Genomic DNA, 17,044 nt, shown 5'->3' on the forward strand with positions numbered 1-17,044 from the left:
CAGTGTAAGAGGCAAAACATTAGTAATGTAAGTTTTTTTGTTTTGTTTTTTTTTTGTTTTGTTTTTTTGGTTTCAATATTTTTATTATCAGAAATTTTTCACTGACATTTACTTGAAAATACACTTTTTGCAGGCATAAACAGAAAACTTGCATTCAAACAATTAAAGATTTGAAAAAGTAAATAAAATAAAATAATAATTGGAAAAAAACAACAACAAACAACATTCATGAAAATAATAATTACTTAATACTAATAATAAAAAATAAAAAATCTAATAAAAAAAATAATAATAATAAAAACGCATTCCCCCAACCCACCAGTGCTATCCAAAAATAAACGTAGGTACTTAAGGCATAGTAAACATATTAATTACAAGTTTGTAAAAAGGAAATAAAAGGGGACCAAATTTTGCCAAATAAAAGAACCTTGTGTATTAAGGTATATCTGATTTTTTCAGATGTAGTGTACCTGTTAACTCTGTCAGCGGTGGAGCCAGAGAGGCAATTGCAGATTAGGAAGGAGAGTGGAGACTAAATAGTTGAGTTTTTAGTCGTTTCTTGAAGACAGCGAGTGACTCTGCTGTTCTGATGCAGTTAGGGAGTTCATTCCACCAACTGGGCAGATTGAATGCGAGAGTTCGAGAAATGTGATTTCTTCCCTTTTGGGGATGGAACCACGAGGCGACGTTCATTCACTGAACGCAAGTTTCTGGAGGGCACATAAATCTGCAGAAGTGAGAGCAGATAAGAAGGAGCAAAGCCAGAGGTCGCTTTGTAGGCAAACATCAGAGGTTTGAATTTGATGCGAGCAGCAACTGGAAGCCAGTGCAAACGGATGAGTAGCGGAGTGAAATGTGCTCTTTTAGGTTCATTAAAGACCACTTGTGCTGCTGCGTTCTGGAGCAGCTGAGGAGGTTTGATAGAGTTAGCTGGAAGCCCGGCTAGTAGAGAGTTGCAATAATCCATTCTGGGTTTCTGGGTTGGCAGAAACTTCAAGCATTTCCGTTTTCGCGAGGTTAAGCTGAAGATGATGATCTTTCATCCAGTGTGAAATGTCTGACAGGCAAGCTGAGATGCGAGCTGGAACCGAGGGATCATCAGGGTGAAAAGAGAGGTATAGCTGGGTATCATCAGCATAGCAGTGGTAGGTTTTTGATACTACATTTTGATACTTAGGTCTTTAGGGTGTTTTGTTGTGTCTTCGTGGATCTGTTTAAGAGATGACAGCATCTGTGAATAAAAGCGCAGGCTAATCCGTGTGTATGTTTGCTGACAGATAAGGGTGGCTGTGCATGAAGGGCCATGTGTTCAGCCTCATTTGAGGGCCCTTGAGAAACAGCTTTGACAGGCTGAAAGACATTGCTGGGGCCTTAGATGGACATCCAGTTGTTGTTTTAACATATGAAAAACAGGTGAGCAGGATTTAAAATCAGAGCTTTAGTGACAAACTTAAAAGTAGATGCCTTCGGTAGACTAATTAAAAGGGTATCAGATGTTTATTATATCATTTTTTATATCATATTTATTATATCATATTTAGGATGCTGGCTATATAATATGAGGTGACTGATTTTGACACTTACATTGTGACAAGAACTATAATCTGAGGCAATGTTAGCAATATATACTGAGGAGACTTTGACATTGACAATATAATCTGAGGAGATTCTGGCTATTTAATATGAGGAGACACTGACATTGGCTATATAATCTGAGGAGACAATGACTTTGGCTATATAATATGAGGCGATGTTAGCTATATATTCTGAGGAGACACTGACATTGGCTATATAATCTGAGGCAATTCTGGCAATGTAATCTGAGGAGAAACTGACTTCGCTATATAATCTGAGGAGATGTTGGCTATATAATAAGAGGAGACACTGATATTGGCTATATAATCTGAGGAGACATTGACTTTGGCTATATAATCTGAGAATACAATGATGTTGGTAATATAATCTGAGGGGATGCTGGCCATATAATCTGATGGGACACTGACTTTGGCTATATAATCTGAGGCAATGCTGGCTTTAAAATCTGAGGAGACGCTGACATTGGCTAAATAATCTGAAGAAATGGTGGCTATATATAATCTGAGGAGACAATGACTTTGGCAATATATTCTAAAGGGATGCTGGCTGTATAATCTGAGAAGACACAGACTTTGGCTACATAATATGAGGAGACACTAACATTGGCTATATAATCTGAGAAGATGCTGGCTGCATAATTTGAGGAGACATTGACTTTGGCTATATAATCTGAGGAGATGCTGGCTATATAAACTGAGGAGACACTGACATTGGCTATATAATCTGAAGGGATGCTGGCTTTAAAATCTGAGGAGACACTGACTTTGGCTAAATAATCTGAAGAAATGGTGGCTATATGTAATCTGAGGAGACTATGACTTTGGCTATATATCCTAAAGGGATGCTGGCTATATAATCTGAGAATACACAGACTTTGGCTATATAATATGAGGAGACACTAACATTGGCTATATAATCTGAGGGGATGCTGGCCATATAATCTGATGGGACACTGACTTTGGCTATATAATCTGAGGCAATGCTGGCTTTAAAATCTGAGGAGACACTGACATTGGCTAAACAATCTGAAGAAATGGTGGCTATATATAATCTGAGGAGACAATGACTTTTGCTATATATTCTAAAGGGATGCTGGCTGTATAATCTGAGAAGAAACAGACTTTAGCTACATAATATGAGGAGACACTAACATTGGCTATATAATCTGAGAAGATGTTGGCTGTATAATTTGAGGAGACAATGACTTTGGCTATATAATCTGAGGAGATGCTGGCTATATAAACTGAGGAGACACTGACATTGGCTATATAATCTGAAGGGATGCTGGCTTTAAAATCTGAGGAGACACTGACTATGGCTAAATAATCTGAAGAAATTGTGGCTATATGTAATCTGAGGAGACAATGACTTTGGCTATATATCCTAAAGGGATGCTGGCTATATAATCTGAGAATACACAGACTTTGGCTATATAATATGAGGAGACACTAACATTGGCTATATAATCTGAGGGGATGCTGGCCATAAAATCTGAGGAGAAACTGACATTGGCTACATAATTTGAGGGGATGCTGGCTATATAATTTGAGGAGACACTGACTTTGGCTATATAATATGAGGAGATGCTAGATATATAATATGAGGAGATGCTAGCTATATAAACTGAGGAGATGCTGGCTATATAATCTGAGGAGATGCTAGCCTTATAATCTGAGGGGTGTTTACTATATAATCTGAGTGGTACTGGTCATACAATCTGAGAGAATCCTAAATTAGGCTTTATAACCGGAGAGGACACTGGCTATATAATCTGAGGTGACGCTGACTATATAATCTGAAGGAACGCTTGATATATAATCAGAGGGAACACTGGAGAACTACTATCTAATAATGTTTACTAGTATCAAATGAATGTTAATAAATGAAGTAGTATCTAATGAATAAGTGCTAATGAATTAATGAAATGACTAGAAACTTAAATACCAAGTGCCAGTATCTAATAAATAACTACTAATAGGATCTAATGAATATGGTACATGGTAGTGTCTTTAATAAAGGTGCTGATAACTAAATAATAAGCAGTAATCACTAATAAATAATTACTTGTACTCAATGAAAAATCTTCTAGCATGCCAAAGATATGTATGTATGTGTACTGCAGCGTAAAAATAGATACTGGCATGGATTATAGATTAAATGTAAAAATTGCTTGCCATACTTATTGTCACAAAATCACGAGACAATGGAGAACTCAAGCTGATTTATTCAATTAATTCAGTTCAATAACTTTTATTAATTTGATTAATGAATTAATTCAAGCTCCTTAGCGTGATAGTCTACAATGGCCAGTTCTTGTATTGTTGTCTGTGCTAGGCTGATTTCCTGCTTGTTGTTGTTCACTGGATGAAATAAGTATATTGTTCTCTTCAATGAGAAGCTGGAAGTGGGCTGAACGTAGCACGCTGACATTAAAATTTTACACCTAAGACTTATGTTTTCCATCAATTGACTGTATCTGTCCAAAAGGAAGTGACAAAGGATGAATTACTTCATAGAAAACTGCTTGACATACAGTCATGAATAAAATTAAAGGCAGGGGCTCATTTCAGGTCAAAGCTTCCTTTTCACTTTCCTCAGGGACGTGCTGGCCATTGTTAACAACACAGACTGAGGGGATGCTGGGTATATAATTTGAGGGAACACTGGCTATTTAATATAAGGGGATGCTGGCTATAGAACCTAAGGAGATGGTGACTACACAGCAAATTCATCAGAGTTAAATTCTCGGTGTTGAAGCATTTGAGAGTAAAGTGTTGACGTTAAAGAGTTAGATTTTGATAAATGAATATAATAAGAGTTAGAATTGATTTTATTCAGTGCGAAATCAAGGAGTTATCTTTTCAACACTTGGTGGTGTTATTTCCAACATCCGGGAATTCATGCAGCCCCAGTCACTGAAGAATTTTCCAGATGCCATTTTCCATCTGAGGTTTAGAACAGCAACTGGTGAGTCAAACTACCTAAATGTTGGTATTTTACTGACTTTCTTTAAGGAAATACAGTTGTAAACATATTGTTAAGTTAATAACTTTAGAATGGAGTGACAATTTTAAACTTCTGTGGTTCATTCATGGTCGTTTGTGTATCTAGCTTAACTGCATTACTATTGACTTCTTTTCAAGAATGTTTTTATATATGCTCACGCATACATAGTGCATAAAAACATCAAATGTACATGTTCAACACATTTCTGTCACGCTTAATGCCATTTTGTGCGTTGTTACCCATCTGTAAAATAAAATCGACACTTCTCCTTTAATTCTAAGCAAACTAGCGAGGGAATCCCCCGAGCCGCCTAACGTTAGCCTACTCTGCCCGGATGCTAACGGCAACACAGGACGGTTTCCATAAGCTCTGGAGAGTTTCTAAAACATATCTGGTGAGTAAATGAACATATGCTTACTTGTAAAAGGCTTCCTGGCTGAAACAAATGATTGTTTGTTATTCGTGTAACGTTACGTAATTTGGTTATTTTAAACACCGCGGCCCTTTTAAACTGGTTCATTCGTGGCCGTCCATATACCGTTAGTCCATAACTTAGACTCGTGTGATAACGTACGCTTGAATTATATTAAGTGTTGACAACCATTAAAGTCGGAATGTTAACATTAATGTCTTTAAATGACCGCGTTTGCACTTTATCAGACATTTAACGTTACAGAAGTCTCCCGGAAGTTGCGGGACTAACGTTAACGTTATCCCGCAAATGCACAGAGACTCCCAGATGCCCAAGTAGATGCCCGCAAATGAATGATCATCTCCCGGAAATCGCGCGTCTCCCGCCCGGTCATTAAACACTTTGCACGCCCCTCTCCACCGCATCCCTCCCAGCTCTTCAGGTACGTCGCGCTCAAGTCACCCCCACCGCTCTTCAGGTACGTCGCGCGCAGCTCATCCCATTGCTCTTCAGGTACTTATCTCTCCCGCTACCTCCCGCAAATCAACTCTGTATCCCCCGAAAATGACTTTTCCCAACTCGGGATGTCTGACGTTAGTAAGTTAGGCTATTTCTGTTGTCAGGAACATCTTAGTCAAGCTTTTTCTCCCGCATGATATTGTGCTTAAAACTATAGGCTAAACTTAGCATGTACTGTACACAACATTTCCGTTTTATTAGTGCGTTGTAAACAGCCACCTGTCTGTAAAATTAATCAACTGATTCATATTTGAGCAGCCTAATGATGATACAGGTTTGATTTGTAGATTTATTATCAATAATCAACATCTGAATCAAAAGATATGTGAAAATGTGTGAGGCATACTTTGTGATGTTCATCTCGCTTTTTTATCTGAAGGTTATGCATATGTGTTAGATACTAATGTGTTGTTGTTTTTTAACAGCCACAGTTCTCTGTACAATAACACAAGACCCTGTGACGGTGGCTGATTAGAGACGGATGGTGTATTTCCAGAGTTGGTGAAATGACCAAGCACACATTCTTGGTCATATGTGGTGATAATAATGAAGGTATGCTTGATAAAGTTCTGTATTTGTTTCACAATAAGCTGAGAGGGTATTAGAGCATTAGAGAATAACAAATGACATGAAGGTGATAAGTTTTGTATTGTGGGTGAACTTTTACTTAAATAATGTTTTGCTGTTGTCTTTGCACTTTTTCTCTTCTGCTTATCCTAATATTTTAGATTATATTTGGACCTGAAACATCTGCTAGACTCCAGTAAAGGTGGTGTCAATACTGGACCTGAAAGGGCCTAACAAGTTGAATCTGGTAAAGAAACACGCACACACACACACACACACACACACACACACACACAAACGCACACGCTTACAGAAAACTGTAAGTTTATGAATATTTTTTACACTGTGGCCAATATTTTGGGGAAGTCAGCATCACTAAATGATATAAAAGATTTTAAGCTCCTCTAAATTTTGCTCCAAGTGTTGTGTTAAATTGAGGATTCTGGACAGACAGCTGCCTGTTTTTCCAGTTCTAGTCATAGTGGTTAACCTAATTGTTTTTGGAGATCCAACAGTGATGTATGTGTTTTTTCTACTTTTCCATATCCTGTCACCTCAACCAGCTGGGAGAGTCAAGTTGTGGATCATCATGTAGATTTTCAAAAGGTGAGTTTAGATTTCTTGAATGTTTTATTTACTTTAAATGTTCTTTTAAATATATCATAGAATTTGATTGCAATTTTATTTTTAAACATTTTTCTTAGTCATGCTGGAGTCTTGAAGAGTTCTTAGATGAGCTTCACCCTATATCCGTGCATCAGGAACCACCAGACGAGCGATCAGCAGCTGCTACTTCGTCATGGATAAAAAGGTCATCCTGTGGCTGGGAAGCACTTCATTCACAGGACATGCTTGATGAGATTTCCTAGCTCCAGTTTGTTTTCACACAAGTTTACAGCATTTATACCTTCATTTAAACTGCTGTGTTTGATGTGGAGGACCAAGGAAACACCAGAAGTGAAAGATTTGCACGCCAAGTTGTTTAAAATGTAATTTCAGAAGAAAACTATGCGTTCAGAAGAAAACTATGAGTGACGATATATTGAACTTTCAAATTGCTCTGATGAAACATAAAGTTTGGACATCATATTTTGTTGATACTGTCTGTACTAATAAAACATTTAAAGCATATTTGACATTGTTGCATTTTAAAAATTGAATGAATTGTTGAAGTTGTGAATGTTTTCAAATAAATTGTCTTTATTTTGTAATTTACAGTCTATTTGACCTTTTTACCATATTTACACTCAAGAGAGTTGAATAAAATAATATATTACACCAGGTGGTGTTAAATATAGTTACATTTTTTAACTCTGCCCTGAGTTAAAATTAACCCTTACTTCGGTGTCAATGTGCCAACCCTTTTGAAAGTGTTGATTTAAGTCTGTTTTGAGTGGACCCCATGAGACACTTTCAAAGTGTTGAAATTAACACCCATAGAGTTGTTTTGGGTCCCCACATTTTGCTGTGTATATAATCTGGAAATTGTGGTTATGTAATCTGTGATCTGACATTGGATACACAACCTTCTTACATAATCTGAAGGGTGCTGGCTACACAATCTGAGAGAACCCTGGCTATATAACCTCAAGAGGATGTTGGCTATATAATCTAAGGAGATGCTGGCTATATAATCTAAGGAGAATCTGGATGTTAGGGGATGCTGGCTATATAATCTGAGGTGATACTGAGGTTGGCTTTATAATCTCAGGAGATACTGACGTTGGACATTTAATCTTAGAAGATACTGGCGTTGACTATATAATCAGAAGTGACACTGACTTTGGCTATATGATCTAAGGAGATGTTGATGTTGGCTATATAATCTCAGGAGATGCTGATGTTGACTATATAATTAAGGAGATACTGACACTGGCTAGATAATCTGAGGACATACTGACATTGGCTATATAATCTGAGGAGATATTGACGTTGACTATATAATCTGAGGAGATATTGACGTTGACTATATAATCTGGGGAGATAGTGACGTTAACTGTATAATCTGACGAGATACTGATGTTGGCTAGATAAGTTGAGGAGATACTGACGTTGGTTATATAATCTGAGAAGATGCTGGCTATATAATCTGAAGAGACACTGAAATTGGCTGTATAATCTGAGGGGATGCTGGCTATATAATCTGAGGAGACTGACGTTGGCTTTAGAATCTGAGGAGACACTGACATTGGCTATATCATCTGAGGAGATGCTAGCTATATAATACGAGGAGACACTGACATTGACTATGTCATCACTGACATTGAACATGTCAACCCAAGATAAATGGGTTATATCTTATATAACTATATTTTTTATATTTTTATGGAATTATAAAAGCTTATTTATCATGTTAGGATTTTATAGTGTTTTTATAGTGATGTTTTTTTATGTTCTTGTTGGGTCTGTTGCAACGTACACTGTTAGACATTTCTGTAAATTACACAGTTATTTACTGTATTTCACCCAGTGTAATACTGCAAATTCCTTTTACGGTAAATAACTGTATTTACCGTTGCATTATGGGAATTTAGTGTGACGTCGAACAACATATACAGCGATGTACTGTATTTGTAAAAATTCGTGTATTATACTGTATTTTCCACAACTGCTTCAACGCCACCTTGCGGCGATTCGACTACTCTGCATCACATTTTGCCTGAGGACCCTGGAGCAATTCTGGAGGACAATTTATTAGTGTGCCTGAAGAACATACTGGATTTAACAAACTTTACTCTGGTAAGCTGAGGCAGTGTTTCATTTTACAGAATGTTTTGTGGACGAGAATAAAACAAAGTAAAGTATAAAGTTGGCTATTATTATTTTCTCTGGCTTGGCGTTGTTTTGCCCATTTGAGAAATATATCACCTATTAAGATGTTACCTTTATTTAATTTATTACATTAACACTACTATTATTTTAAATAAGACTGTTTATGACTATAGCCATTGTTCTCGTCATATCTTTTTATTTATTTACATAGAAACCGGTGTTGCAGCAGGTTTTGGTTTAGGAGGGAACCAGAGGTATGCAGACAGTTTTGGAGGACACTTAGCACGAGACAACGGTCCGGCAGAGAGTGTTTTCCCCCAGAAGAATATGAATGAAAGACCATCAAATAATCCAGGTAAAAGCGCGTCTGTCTGTGCTGACAACAGTCGACATTGATTTGAGCACCTCTATTAGCATTTGTTTGCTCGGCAACATTGGCTGAAGCGATCTTAAAATGGTAATGTTAAGTTAACTGTTAGCTAAACTGAGCTAAGTTTATACTGAATTGGACTCAAACTCATTTTAACGTGCAACGTTTAACTTATATTGATTTATACTATATATATTAGATGTTGTGAACTTATTTTTCTCTGGTTTAGAGTAACTTATAACGTTAGCTTGAGAAAATAACATCGCGACGTAACCTATAAGAACGTTAACGTAAATCTATACAATATGCATAGAGGTAAAGTTGGTTTTATATTCGCACATTCGTTCATTTAGAAGACTCTAACGTTATACTGTTTACCATGTTACTTTGAATATTCGATCAGAATTAGCATGCCAGTATGACTTGAAATCAACATTAACACTGTTTATTTGACCGTGAGCATGTTGTACTTTGATAGTCATTAGCTGCTAAAATGATTTCGCTATTTAGAGTTTGCAAATAATACTTTTATGAAATTAAATTATTAAGGGGGAAGTCTGAATCTGCTAATATAAAACCAATTTTACCTCTATGCATTATGCTAATAACCACCTTTTTGCTATTTATTGTTTGCTAATTATTTTTTTATCACAACTCTTGACATTTGGTTTAACATAATTGTTACCATTATATTTTTTTCTGTTTAGATATGGCACTGGCACAGCAGCAGGTTTTGTCTGAAGAAACAAACAGCATTTCGGAGGAACATCTTGATCAGCACAGCCTTATGCTTAAAAAATAAGCAAGACCAGTAAGCAACCAAGGTAAACAAATAAAAAAAAAGTTGTGTGGAGGTTGTGGATTGTAGCATGGTATTCTTATCTGTTTTTTTGGCTTTTTTATGGTCTCAATATAGAATACTGGGAGCCTGCCTGTGCAAACTGGACCTCATACAACAGTAAGTACTGTACATCTATTTGTTTCTCAATATATTAACGTTACTTTTAATACAAAATGTGTCACATGTTTAGTTGCTAGCTAAATAAAAAAATCTTTTTCCCTTTTTTATTAAACCATTTAGTAGGTTTTTTTTTCATCTTTGTTTATAATATTTTTGAGCAGATTGAGGTCTGTCATGGGTCAGACATTTCAAAATACAATAATTAGTATTGGGATACATGCATTTGTCTATGTATTAAATGTCTTTTTCCCCATTTCATGTTGCCTAAATATTTTGCAATAAATAAAATAATAATTTTTTTTGTATAAATAATTCCAGAGGATGAAACAAAATGCACAGCAACAACCAGAGTGAGCCAGAAGATAGCAGGAGAAGTACTGAAGAGAATGACAACCATGAACAACAGTGAGTTATCCTTCTTTCACCAGCTAACTTAGAACTTGGATTAGGTGAGACACTCTCAATAATTGTATCAGTATTCAGTCAGTTTTAGTTTATTAGGAATACATAAAACAAATAGTCTAATCTGTCCTGCAGTGAATCAACCCATCACAAATGCTACAATGTTTTTGTAAAACCTTGTTAGGGAAAAAAATAAACAGGACATTCTGGTTAGTTATCTTTTAAACATGGTAGTGAGCAGGTTATGAGCAGGAGCCAGTTGCTCAGTACCAGCTGAAAACTACCCCAACCTAGCTGCCATGCTTCAAAATAATTAACCAGTATATGATTTATTTTTTTTAAACAAGCTTCTTCTATGCTTATGTTAGTCTGTTTGTCCTTATCCAGAGTTCTTCATAATCCTGGACTGGGCCAAATCCTGACCAGATGCTGTGGTGGTCATGGAGGAGTGAATCCTAAAAGACACACGTGATCAATGAGTTTCCGCATTGATCCAATGGGGCAGCCTGACCACCCGCTGGTGAACTTTCAAGCCTCCGGTGCCTAGACTGCAGCCTTGCACAAGTTTGGCTAGAGGAGAACTGGTCATGCCCAACTGAGCCTGGTATCTCTCAAGGGATTTTATTCTACACTTTCGTCAGTTGGTGAAGTTTGTTCCATGCCACTGTCGCCACTGGATCGCTTGGCTACGATTGATGGATCGGTGGATTTGCTCTTCAGTGTTTGGACTTTTTTAGCAGTGACATTTACTGCTTCAATTCTGAAAACTGGACTGAAGCAGCTTCAATTTACAAGAACTTCTATGTTAAGCTGCTTTGACATCATTGATCTACATTGTAAAAGTGCAATAGAAATAAAGATGAATTGCATTTGAACATGTGAATTCAGACCTTGTTGAGCATTTGACACCAGAATTAGTAATATTTTAAAGTTGGGTTGTTTCTGAGTCGGCTAATAGTTACAAATATTTATTTTTCCAACAATATGCAATTCAGAAGTTTAAATTTTTATTGTACATGTATGTTCTAGTGCTTTGTGTGTTTTATTTATTTTTAATGTGTTGATTTTATTGCTTAATGTAATTTTCACACATTTTCCTTAAATGCTTTAAGCATTATTAATGTTTTAAAGAATGGAATATTTTGTAATTGTGTCTGGTTTAATGTCAGTAGTACTTAGTACAATTGGGTTTTTTTTTTCTCAACAATATGCAGGTCAGACACTTAAATTAGTTTTGTACATGTATGTTAATGTGCTTTGTCATTTTCAATGTTTTTTTTTTCTTAAAATAAAATATTTTGAATGATTGAAATGTAATGTTTTTACACATTTTTAAGCTTGTTTTAAGCATCTCCAATGTTTTAAATAAAGTGTTTATTTTGTTAATATTTTGTAATTGTGTCTTTTTTAGGTCTATAGTATTAAAATAATATTAATAAAATTATGTTATAAAATATTTAGGACAAAATTAAAAGGTTTACAGTAGCTAACTGTTAACTTAGGTTTTTACAGTAGTTAACCATTTTCAGACACTACGGTAACATGCTGTAAACGGATTTACAGTTGTATACTGTAAATCTAAAATACAGTAACTTACTGGCAACAGTGTTGCCAGTAAGTTACTGTAAAAACCCTTTGAAATGTCTAACAGTGTAATTTCGTTCTGCATTACAATTCTATTGTGATGATTTGAATGACATAAATAAAGGAAACTGAAACTGATCTGAGGAGGTGCTGGCTATTTAATCTGAGGAGAGACACTGACATTGGCTATATAATCTGAGGAGACGCTAGCTATATAGTTTGATAAGACACTGATTTTGGCTATATAATCTGAGGGGATGCTGGCTATATAATTTGAGGAGACACTGACATAATCTGAGTGGATGTTGGCTAGGAGACAGATTTTGGCTATATATTCTAAGGAGATGCTAGCTATATAATCTGAAACACAGATTTTGGCTATCCGTATAATCTGAGATGCTAGCTATATAATCTGAGGAGACAATTATTTTGGCTATATAATCTGAGGGGATGCTGGCTAAGTAATTTGAGAAGACACTGACATTGGCTATATAATATGAGGGGATGTTGGCTATATAATCTGAGGAGACACTGAACTTAGCCATGTACTCTAAGGGGATGCTGATTTTGGCTATAAAATTTGAGGAGATGCTGGCTATATAATCTGAGAAGACACTGACATTGGCTATATAATCTGAGGGGATGCTGGCTATATAAACTGAGGAGATGCTGACTTTGGCTATATAATCTGAGGAGATGCTGGCTGTATAATCTGAGGAGACACTGACATTGGCTATATAATCTGAGGGGATGCTGGCTATATAAACTGAGGAGATGCTGACTACATAATATGAGGAGACACTGACATTGGCTATATAATCTGAGGAGACGCTAGCTACATAGTCTGATGAGACACTGATTTTGGCTATATAATCTGAGGGGATACTGGCTATATAATTTGAGGAGACACTGACATTGGATTTATAATCTGAGTGGATGTTGGCTATGTAATTTGAGGAGACACTGATTTTGGCTATATAATCTGAGGGAATGCTGGCTAAGTAATTTGAGGAGACACTGACATTGACTATATAATATGAGGGGATGTTGGCTATATAATCTGAGGAGACACTGAATTTGGCTATGTAATCTGAGGGGATGCTGATTTTGGCTATATAATTTGAGGAGATGCTGGCTATATAATCTGAGAAGACACTGACATTGGCTATATAATCTGAGGGGATCCTGGCTATATAAACTGAGGAGATGCTGACTTTGGCTATATAATCTCAGGAGATGCTGGCTGTATAATCTGAGGAGAAACTGACATTTGCTATATAATCTGAGGGGATGCTGGCTATATGAACTGAGGAGATGCTGACTATATAATCTGAGGAGTTCTGGTCATTAAATTGAAGGGAACACTAACTATTTAACCTGACAGGACACTGGCTATATAATCTAAGGTGATGCTAATTATATAATTTGAGCGGATGCTGGCTATATAATCTGAGGGAAAACTGACCATATTACACGGGCTATATGTTTACCCTCTGTTTTTGTTTTGTGTTCATAGTTATTTGAACATGCTTTATGTTATTTTCTGTTACAAGTGTGTCATCAGTTTCTAATAAAGTCTCATTTCTGGAATAGTGACGGGATGGCTTTATGCTTCACATGTTTCTCCACCTTTAGAAGCACTGCTATTCAAGCATACACTTTTCTGTTTGTTTTCTGAGCTGATATTTTAAGAAGAAACAGGAAGTCAGGACAGGATATATTGAAGGCCTCATCCGTTTTTTAAAAATAGCTTTAGGTTTTAGTTAGGATCACTGCCTATCAAATCCACTTGTTATTGCACAGGGAAAAGATTTAAAATTACTCTCATGAAATGAACAATTGCTTTCATGTATTGTGATCAATATTACTCTCCTAATTATTCTAAAGTTAAAACATTAGTGTGCCGTTGTTTAAAAAGGAGTTAAAATAGGTCTACAAATCAAAATCCTATTTTGACTTCAGGAGGGGCGTAAAGACATCATATAGTGATCATATATATACTTGATACACTGAGTTGTGCTCATATGTGACTATTCCCAATCCAATTTTATAACTTTTTGGTTTCCCCAAATAGTCCCCTGCTACTCTGCCACATAAAAAAATCCTGAACCATGAGATGATTAATCAGTCTTAGGAGGAAATGTGATGCAAGATTTCTGAGAAATCCACTGCAAATTCTCTGCAAGCTTCAACGAGAAGTGGGTGGTTGCTAGCATACAAACGTACAATAAACGTAAAAGTGAAAGGAATATTTAAAGAAGTATTCTGTGAGATAATATGAGAAAGCACAAAGAAAAGATTTGAAGAATGGAATAAAGTAATTTATGTCTAACCAATTTCTCAATATATGAAGTTAGCACAGGTCTTCTGATGTCATTGCAACCCAGGCTCATTCTGAAAACGTACCCCTATATACATTTCTGGAGAGCGCCAAATACGTCCCAGGAGCTACATTTTTTGAAGTTTTTATTTTTGCTAATTCTCCACAGGCCACTGTGTATGCATTATTAAATCTTAAATTTTTCTCGCGAGTGCCATTCGCGCTTGCTATTCTTGCATAAATCCACCAGAGGCCGCTATCGACTGACTGACTGACCAACTGACCAATACTCCCACCCACCCCCTTCCCTAAACCAAACCGATAGTGTTTTAAAAAGCACAGATTGACCTGCAAACCGCCATGTTGCATTCATTTTAAAGATGAAATGCAGCCATTTAATTTCTTATCTTGGATATTGATCTACTTTAAATCTCATTTTAAAATTATTTGAATCTAATTCATATTTGTTTGTTTTTTTATAGTAATGTACATTTATTTATTTGTATTAATTTAACTTAGGAAATACAACTAAGTGACAACGAAAGTTTGAAAGACATTGTGTTCAACTGGATGTCATTTCTTTCCCAGTACTAGGTTGCAGATGGAAGGGCATCCGCTGTGTAAAACATATGCTGGATAAGTTGATGGTTCATTCCACTGTGCTGATCTCTAATGAATAAAGATACTACTGAATGAATGAATGTTGTTTCTTTGTCCAAGTGTTTAAACAAGTTATTGAAAAAGAGCAATTTACATGGTGGCAACCCTTAATTTTTGCCTATTTTTTTCACTTCACAGCCTCAAATAAATGCCTATGCACCACCAAGAACTGATCACTTGAAATTTCACCCTTTTAAAATAGGGAACTTCCATTCAAAAAAACCTACAAAAGTCATTTTTTGTCATGAAAAAAAGCATTACGGTTAATATTTTTAACGTATCACATGCACATCTGTGGCCAACGCTCCAGATAATTATCTCTTTGTATTCCCAACAGTACAGTAATACTCAATTCACATCATTAATATTATTGTGGAAACACATTCAAATGTTTCACCAGACGCCAAACACCAAAGGAATTAATATACGGAAGCAAATGACAGTGCTGGGATAGTTTTGAAAATCATGTTTGTAAAGTTTATATCTTTGCCCAATCTCAGAGGGTCAGACAGTGATGATTAATTTACCATTTTTTAAATACTGTTGTCTGAAATGCTATGTCTGAAAAGTCCAGAGACTGTAATGAATAATATGACTTTGACTTTTGTAACAAAAATGATTAGAATGAAGAGGTTATATATGTTTTTGTTTTATTGGCCACCAGTACAATGATCATAAAATGAATGAAATGACTACTAAGTCATCATTATGATCCACTAATCTGGAATAGAACCATCATAAGGAGATTTAGGTTTGACAGTGTCAGACAATCGTGCTCCTTCAGTTGTTGAAGGCATGGAGAACAGTACACAACCTGACAAACGTATTGTCGCCTATCCAAGTTTTAGAAACAAGAAATATGACTTGACTTCTAGTTAATCATTTGGTGTCAGAAGTGGCTTAAACAAAATTCAAAGGCCTCTAGATTACACTTATTTTACCAAAATAAAATATGATCATGCTATGATTTTTAATTATTTAATTAGGACAGTAAAGTCTGACTTTGCTTAGACAAAAGTCTTGTCACTTAACAGCAATAATGTACAGTATAGAATATGAAGTCATGTTGCAATGGAGAAAGATTGAATATTGTGTAAGACTCCCATGAGCTTGGAGGACTGCATCCATACATATCTGCAATGACTCAAATCACTTCTTAATAAAGTCATCTGGAATGGAAAGAAAGCGTTCTTGTAAGATTCCCAGAGTTCATCAAGATTCTTTGGATTTATCTTCATGCCTCCTCCATCTGAGCCCAGACATTCTCAATAATGTTCATGTCTGGTGACTGGGCTGGCCAATCCTGGAGCACCTTGACCTTCTTTGCTTTCAGGAACTTTGATGTGGAGGCTGAAGTATGAGAAGGAGCGCAATCCTGCTGAAGAATTTGCCCTCTCCTGTGGTTTGTAATGTAATGGGCAGCACAAATCTCCTGACACCTCAGGCTGTTGATGTTGCCACCCACTCTACAGATCTCTCGCACACCCCCATATTAAATGTAACCCCAAACCATGAGCTTTCTTTCACCAAACTTGACTGATTTCGGTTTCTCCTGAGAATCTTGGGTCCATGCGGGTTCCAATAGGTCTTCTGCAGTATTTTTGATGATTAGGATGATGTTTAACAGATGATTCATTGAAAAAAATCGACCTTCTAACACTTTTCCAAAAGATCAACTAAAAGTCAAGTTATTATTTAATGCTCTTACAACTGCGATCGGCGACAAGTCTTTTGTCAGGAAGTATAGTGCATATATAGTACAAAATAACAATTATTAGAGTACAGTTTAATCACTTTTTCTGAATTTTTTATTTTTTTTTTGTGGCTCAGAGAACTCATCTTGCATGCTTGATGAGAAGATGACGGATGAGAAAC

At 36.1% G+C, this 17,044-nt stretch overlaps 1 protein-coding gene and 2 long non-coding RNA genes across 6 annotated transcripts in view; 2 read left to right on the plus strand and 1 right to left on the minus strand.

Annotated features, from left to right (window-relative positions):
- The window catches only part of notch1b (notch receptor 1b), a 190,383-nt gene that overhangs the window by 128,930 nt on the left and 44,409 nt on the right, over positions 1–17,044 (minus strand). The gene's annotated exons all lie outside the window — the stretch shown is intronic.
- Positions 4,504–7,377, plus strand: LOC141385665 (uncharacterized). 2 transcript variants are annotated; one of them, XR_012406489.1, is made up of 7 exons: positions 4,504–4,563; positions 4,884–4,996; positions 5,332–5,492; positions 5,959–6,085; positions 6,262–6,347; positions 6,664–6,706; positions 6,805–7,377. It is a non-coding gene; the product is annotated as an uncharacterized lncRNA (long non-coding RNA). The 2 variants fall into 2 exon arrangements; XR_012406488.1 differs by lacking the exon at positions 5,332–5,492.
- LOC141385861 (uncharacterized) lies at positions 8,516–11,989 on the plus strand. 2 transcript variants are annotated; one of them, XR_012406970.1, is made up of 6 exons: positions 8,516–8,839; positions 9,084–9,227; positions 9,950–10,066; positions 10,159–10,200; positions 10,522–10,608; positions 10,993–11,989. It is a non-coding gene; the product is annotated as an uncharacterized lncRNA (long non-coding RNA). The 2 variants fall into 2 exon arrangements; XR_012406971.1 differs by lacking the exon at positions 8,516–8,839 and having other exon boundaries at positions 9,175–9,227; positions 9,950–10,053.

This window comes from Danio rerio, chromosome 5 (genome assembly GCF_049306965.1).
Source record: "Danio rerio strain Tuebingen ecotype United States chromosome 5, GRCz12tu, whole genome shotgun sequence".
Classification (NCBI taxonomy): domain Eukaryota; kingdom Metazoa; phylum Chordata; class Actinopteri; order Cypriniformes; family Danionidae; genus Danio; species Danio rerio.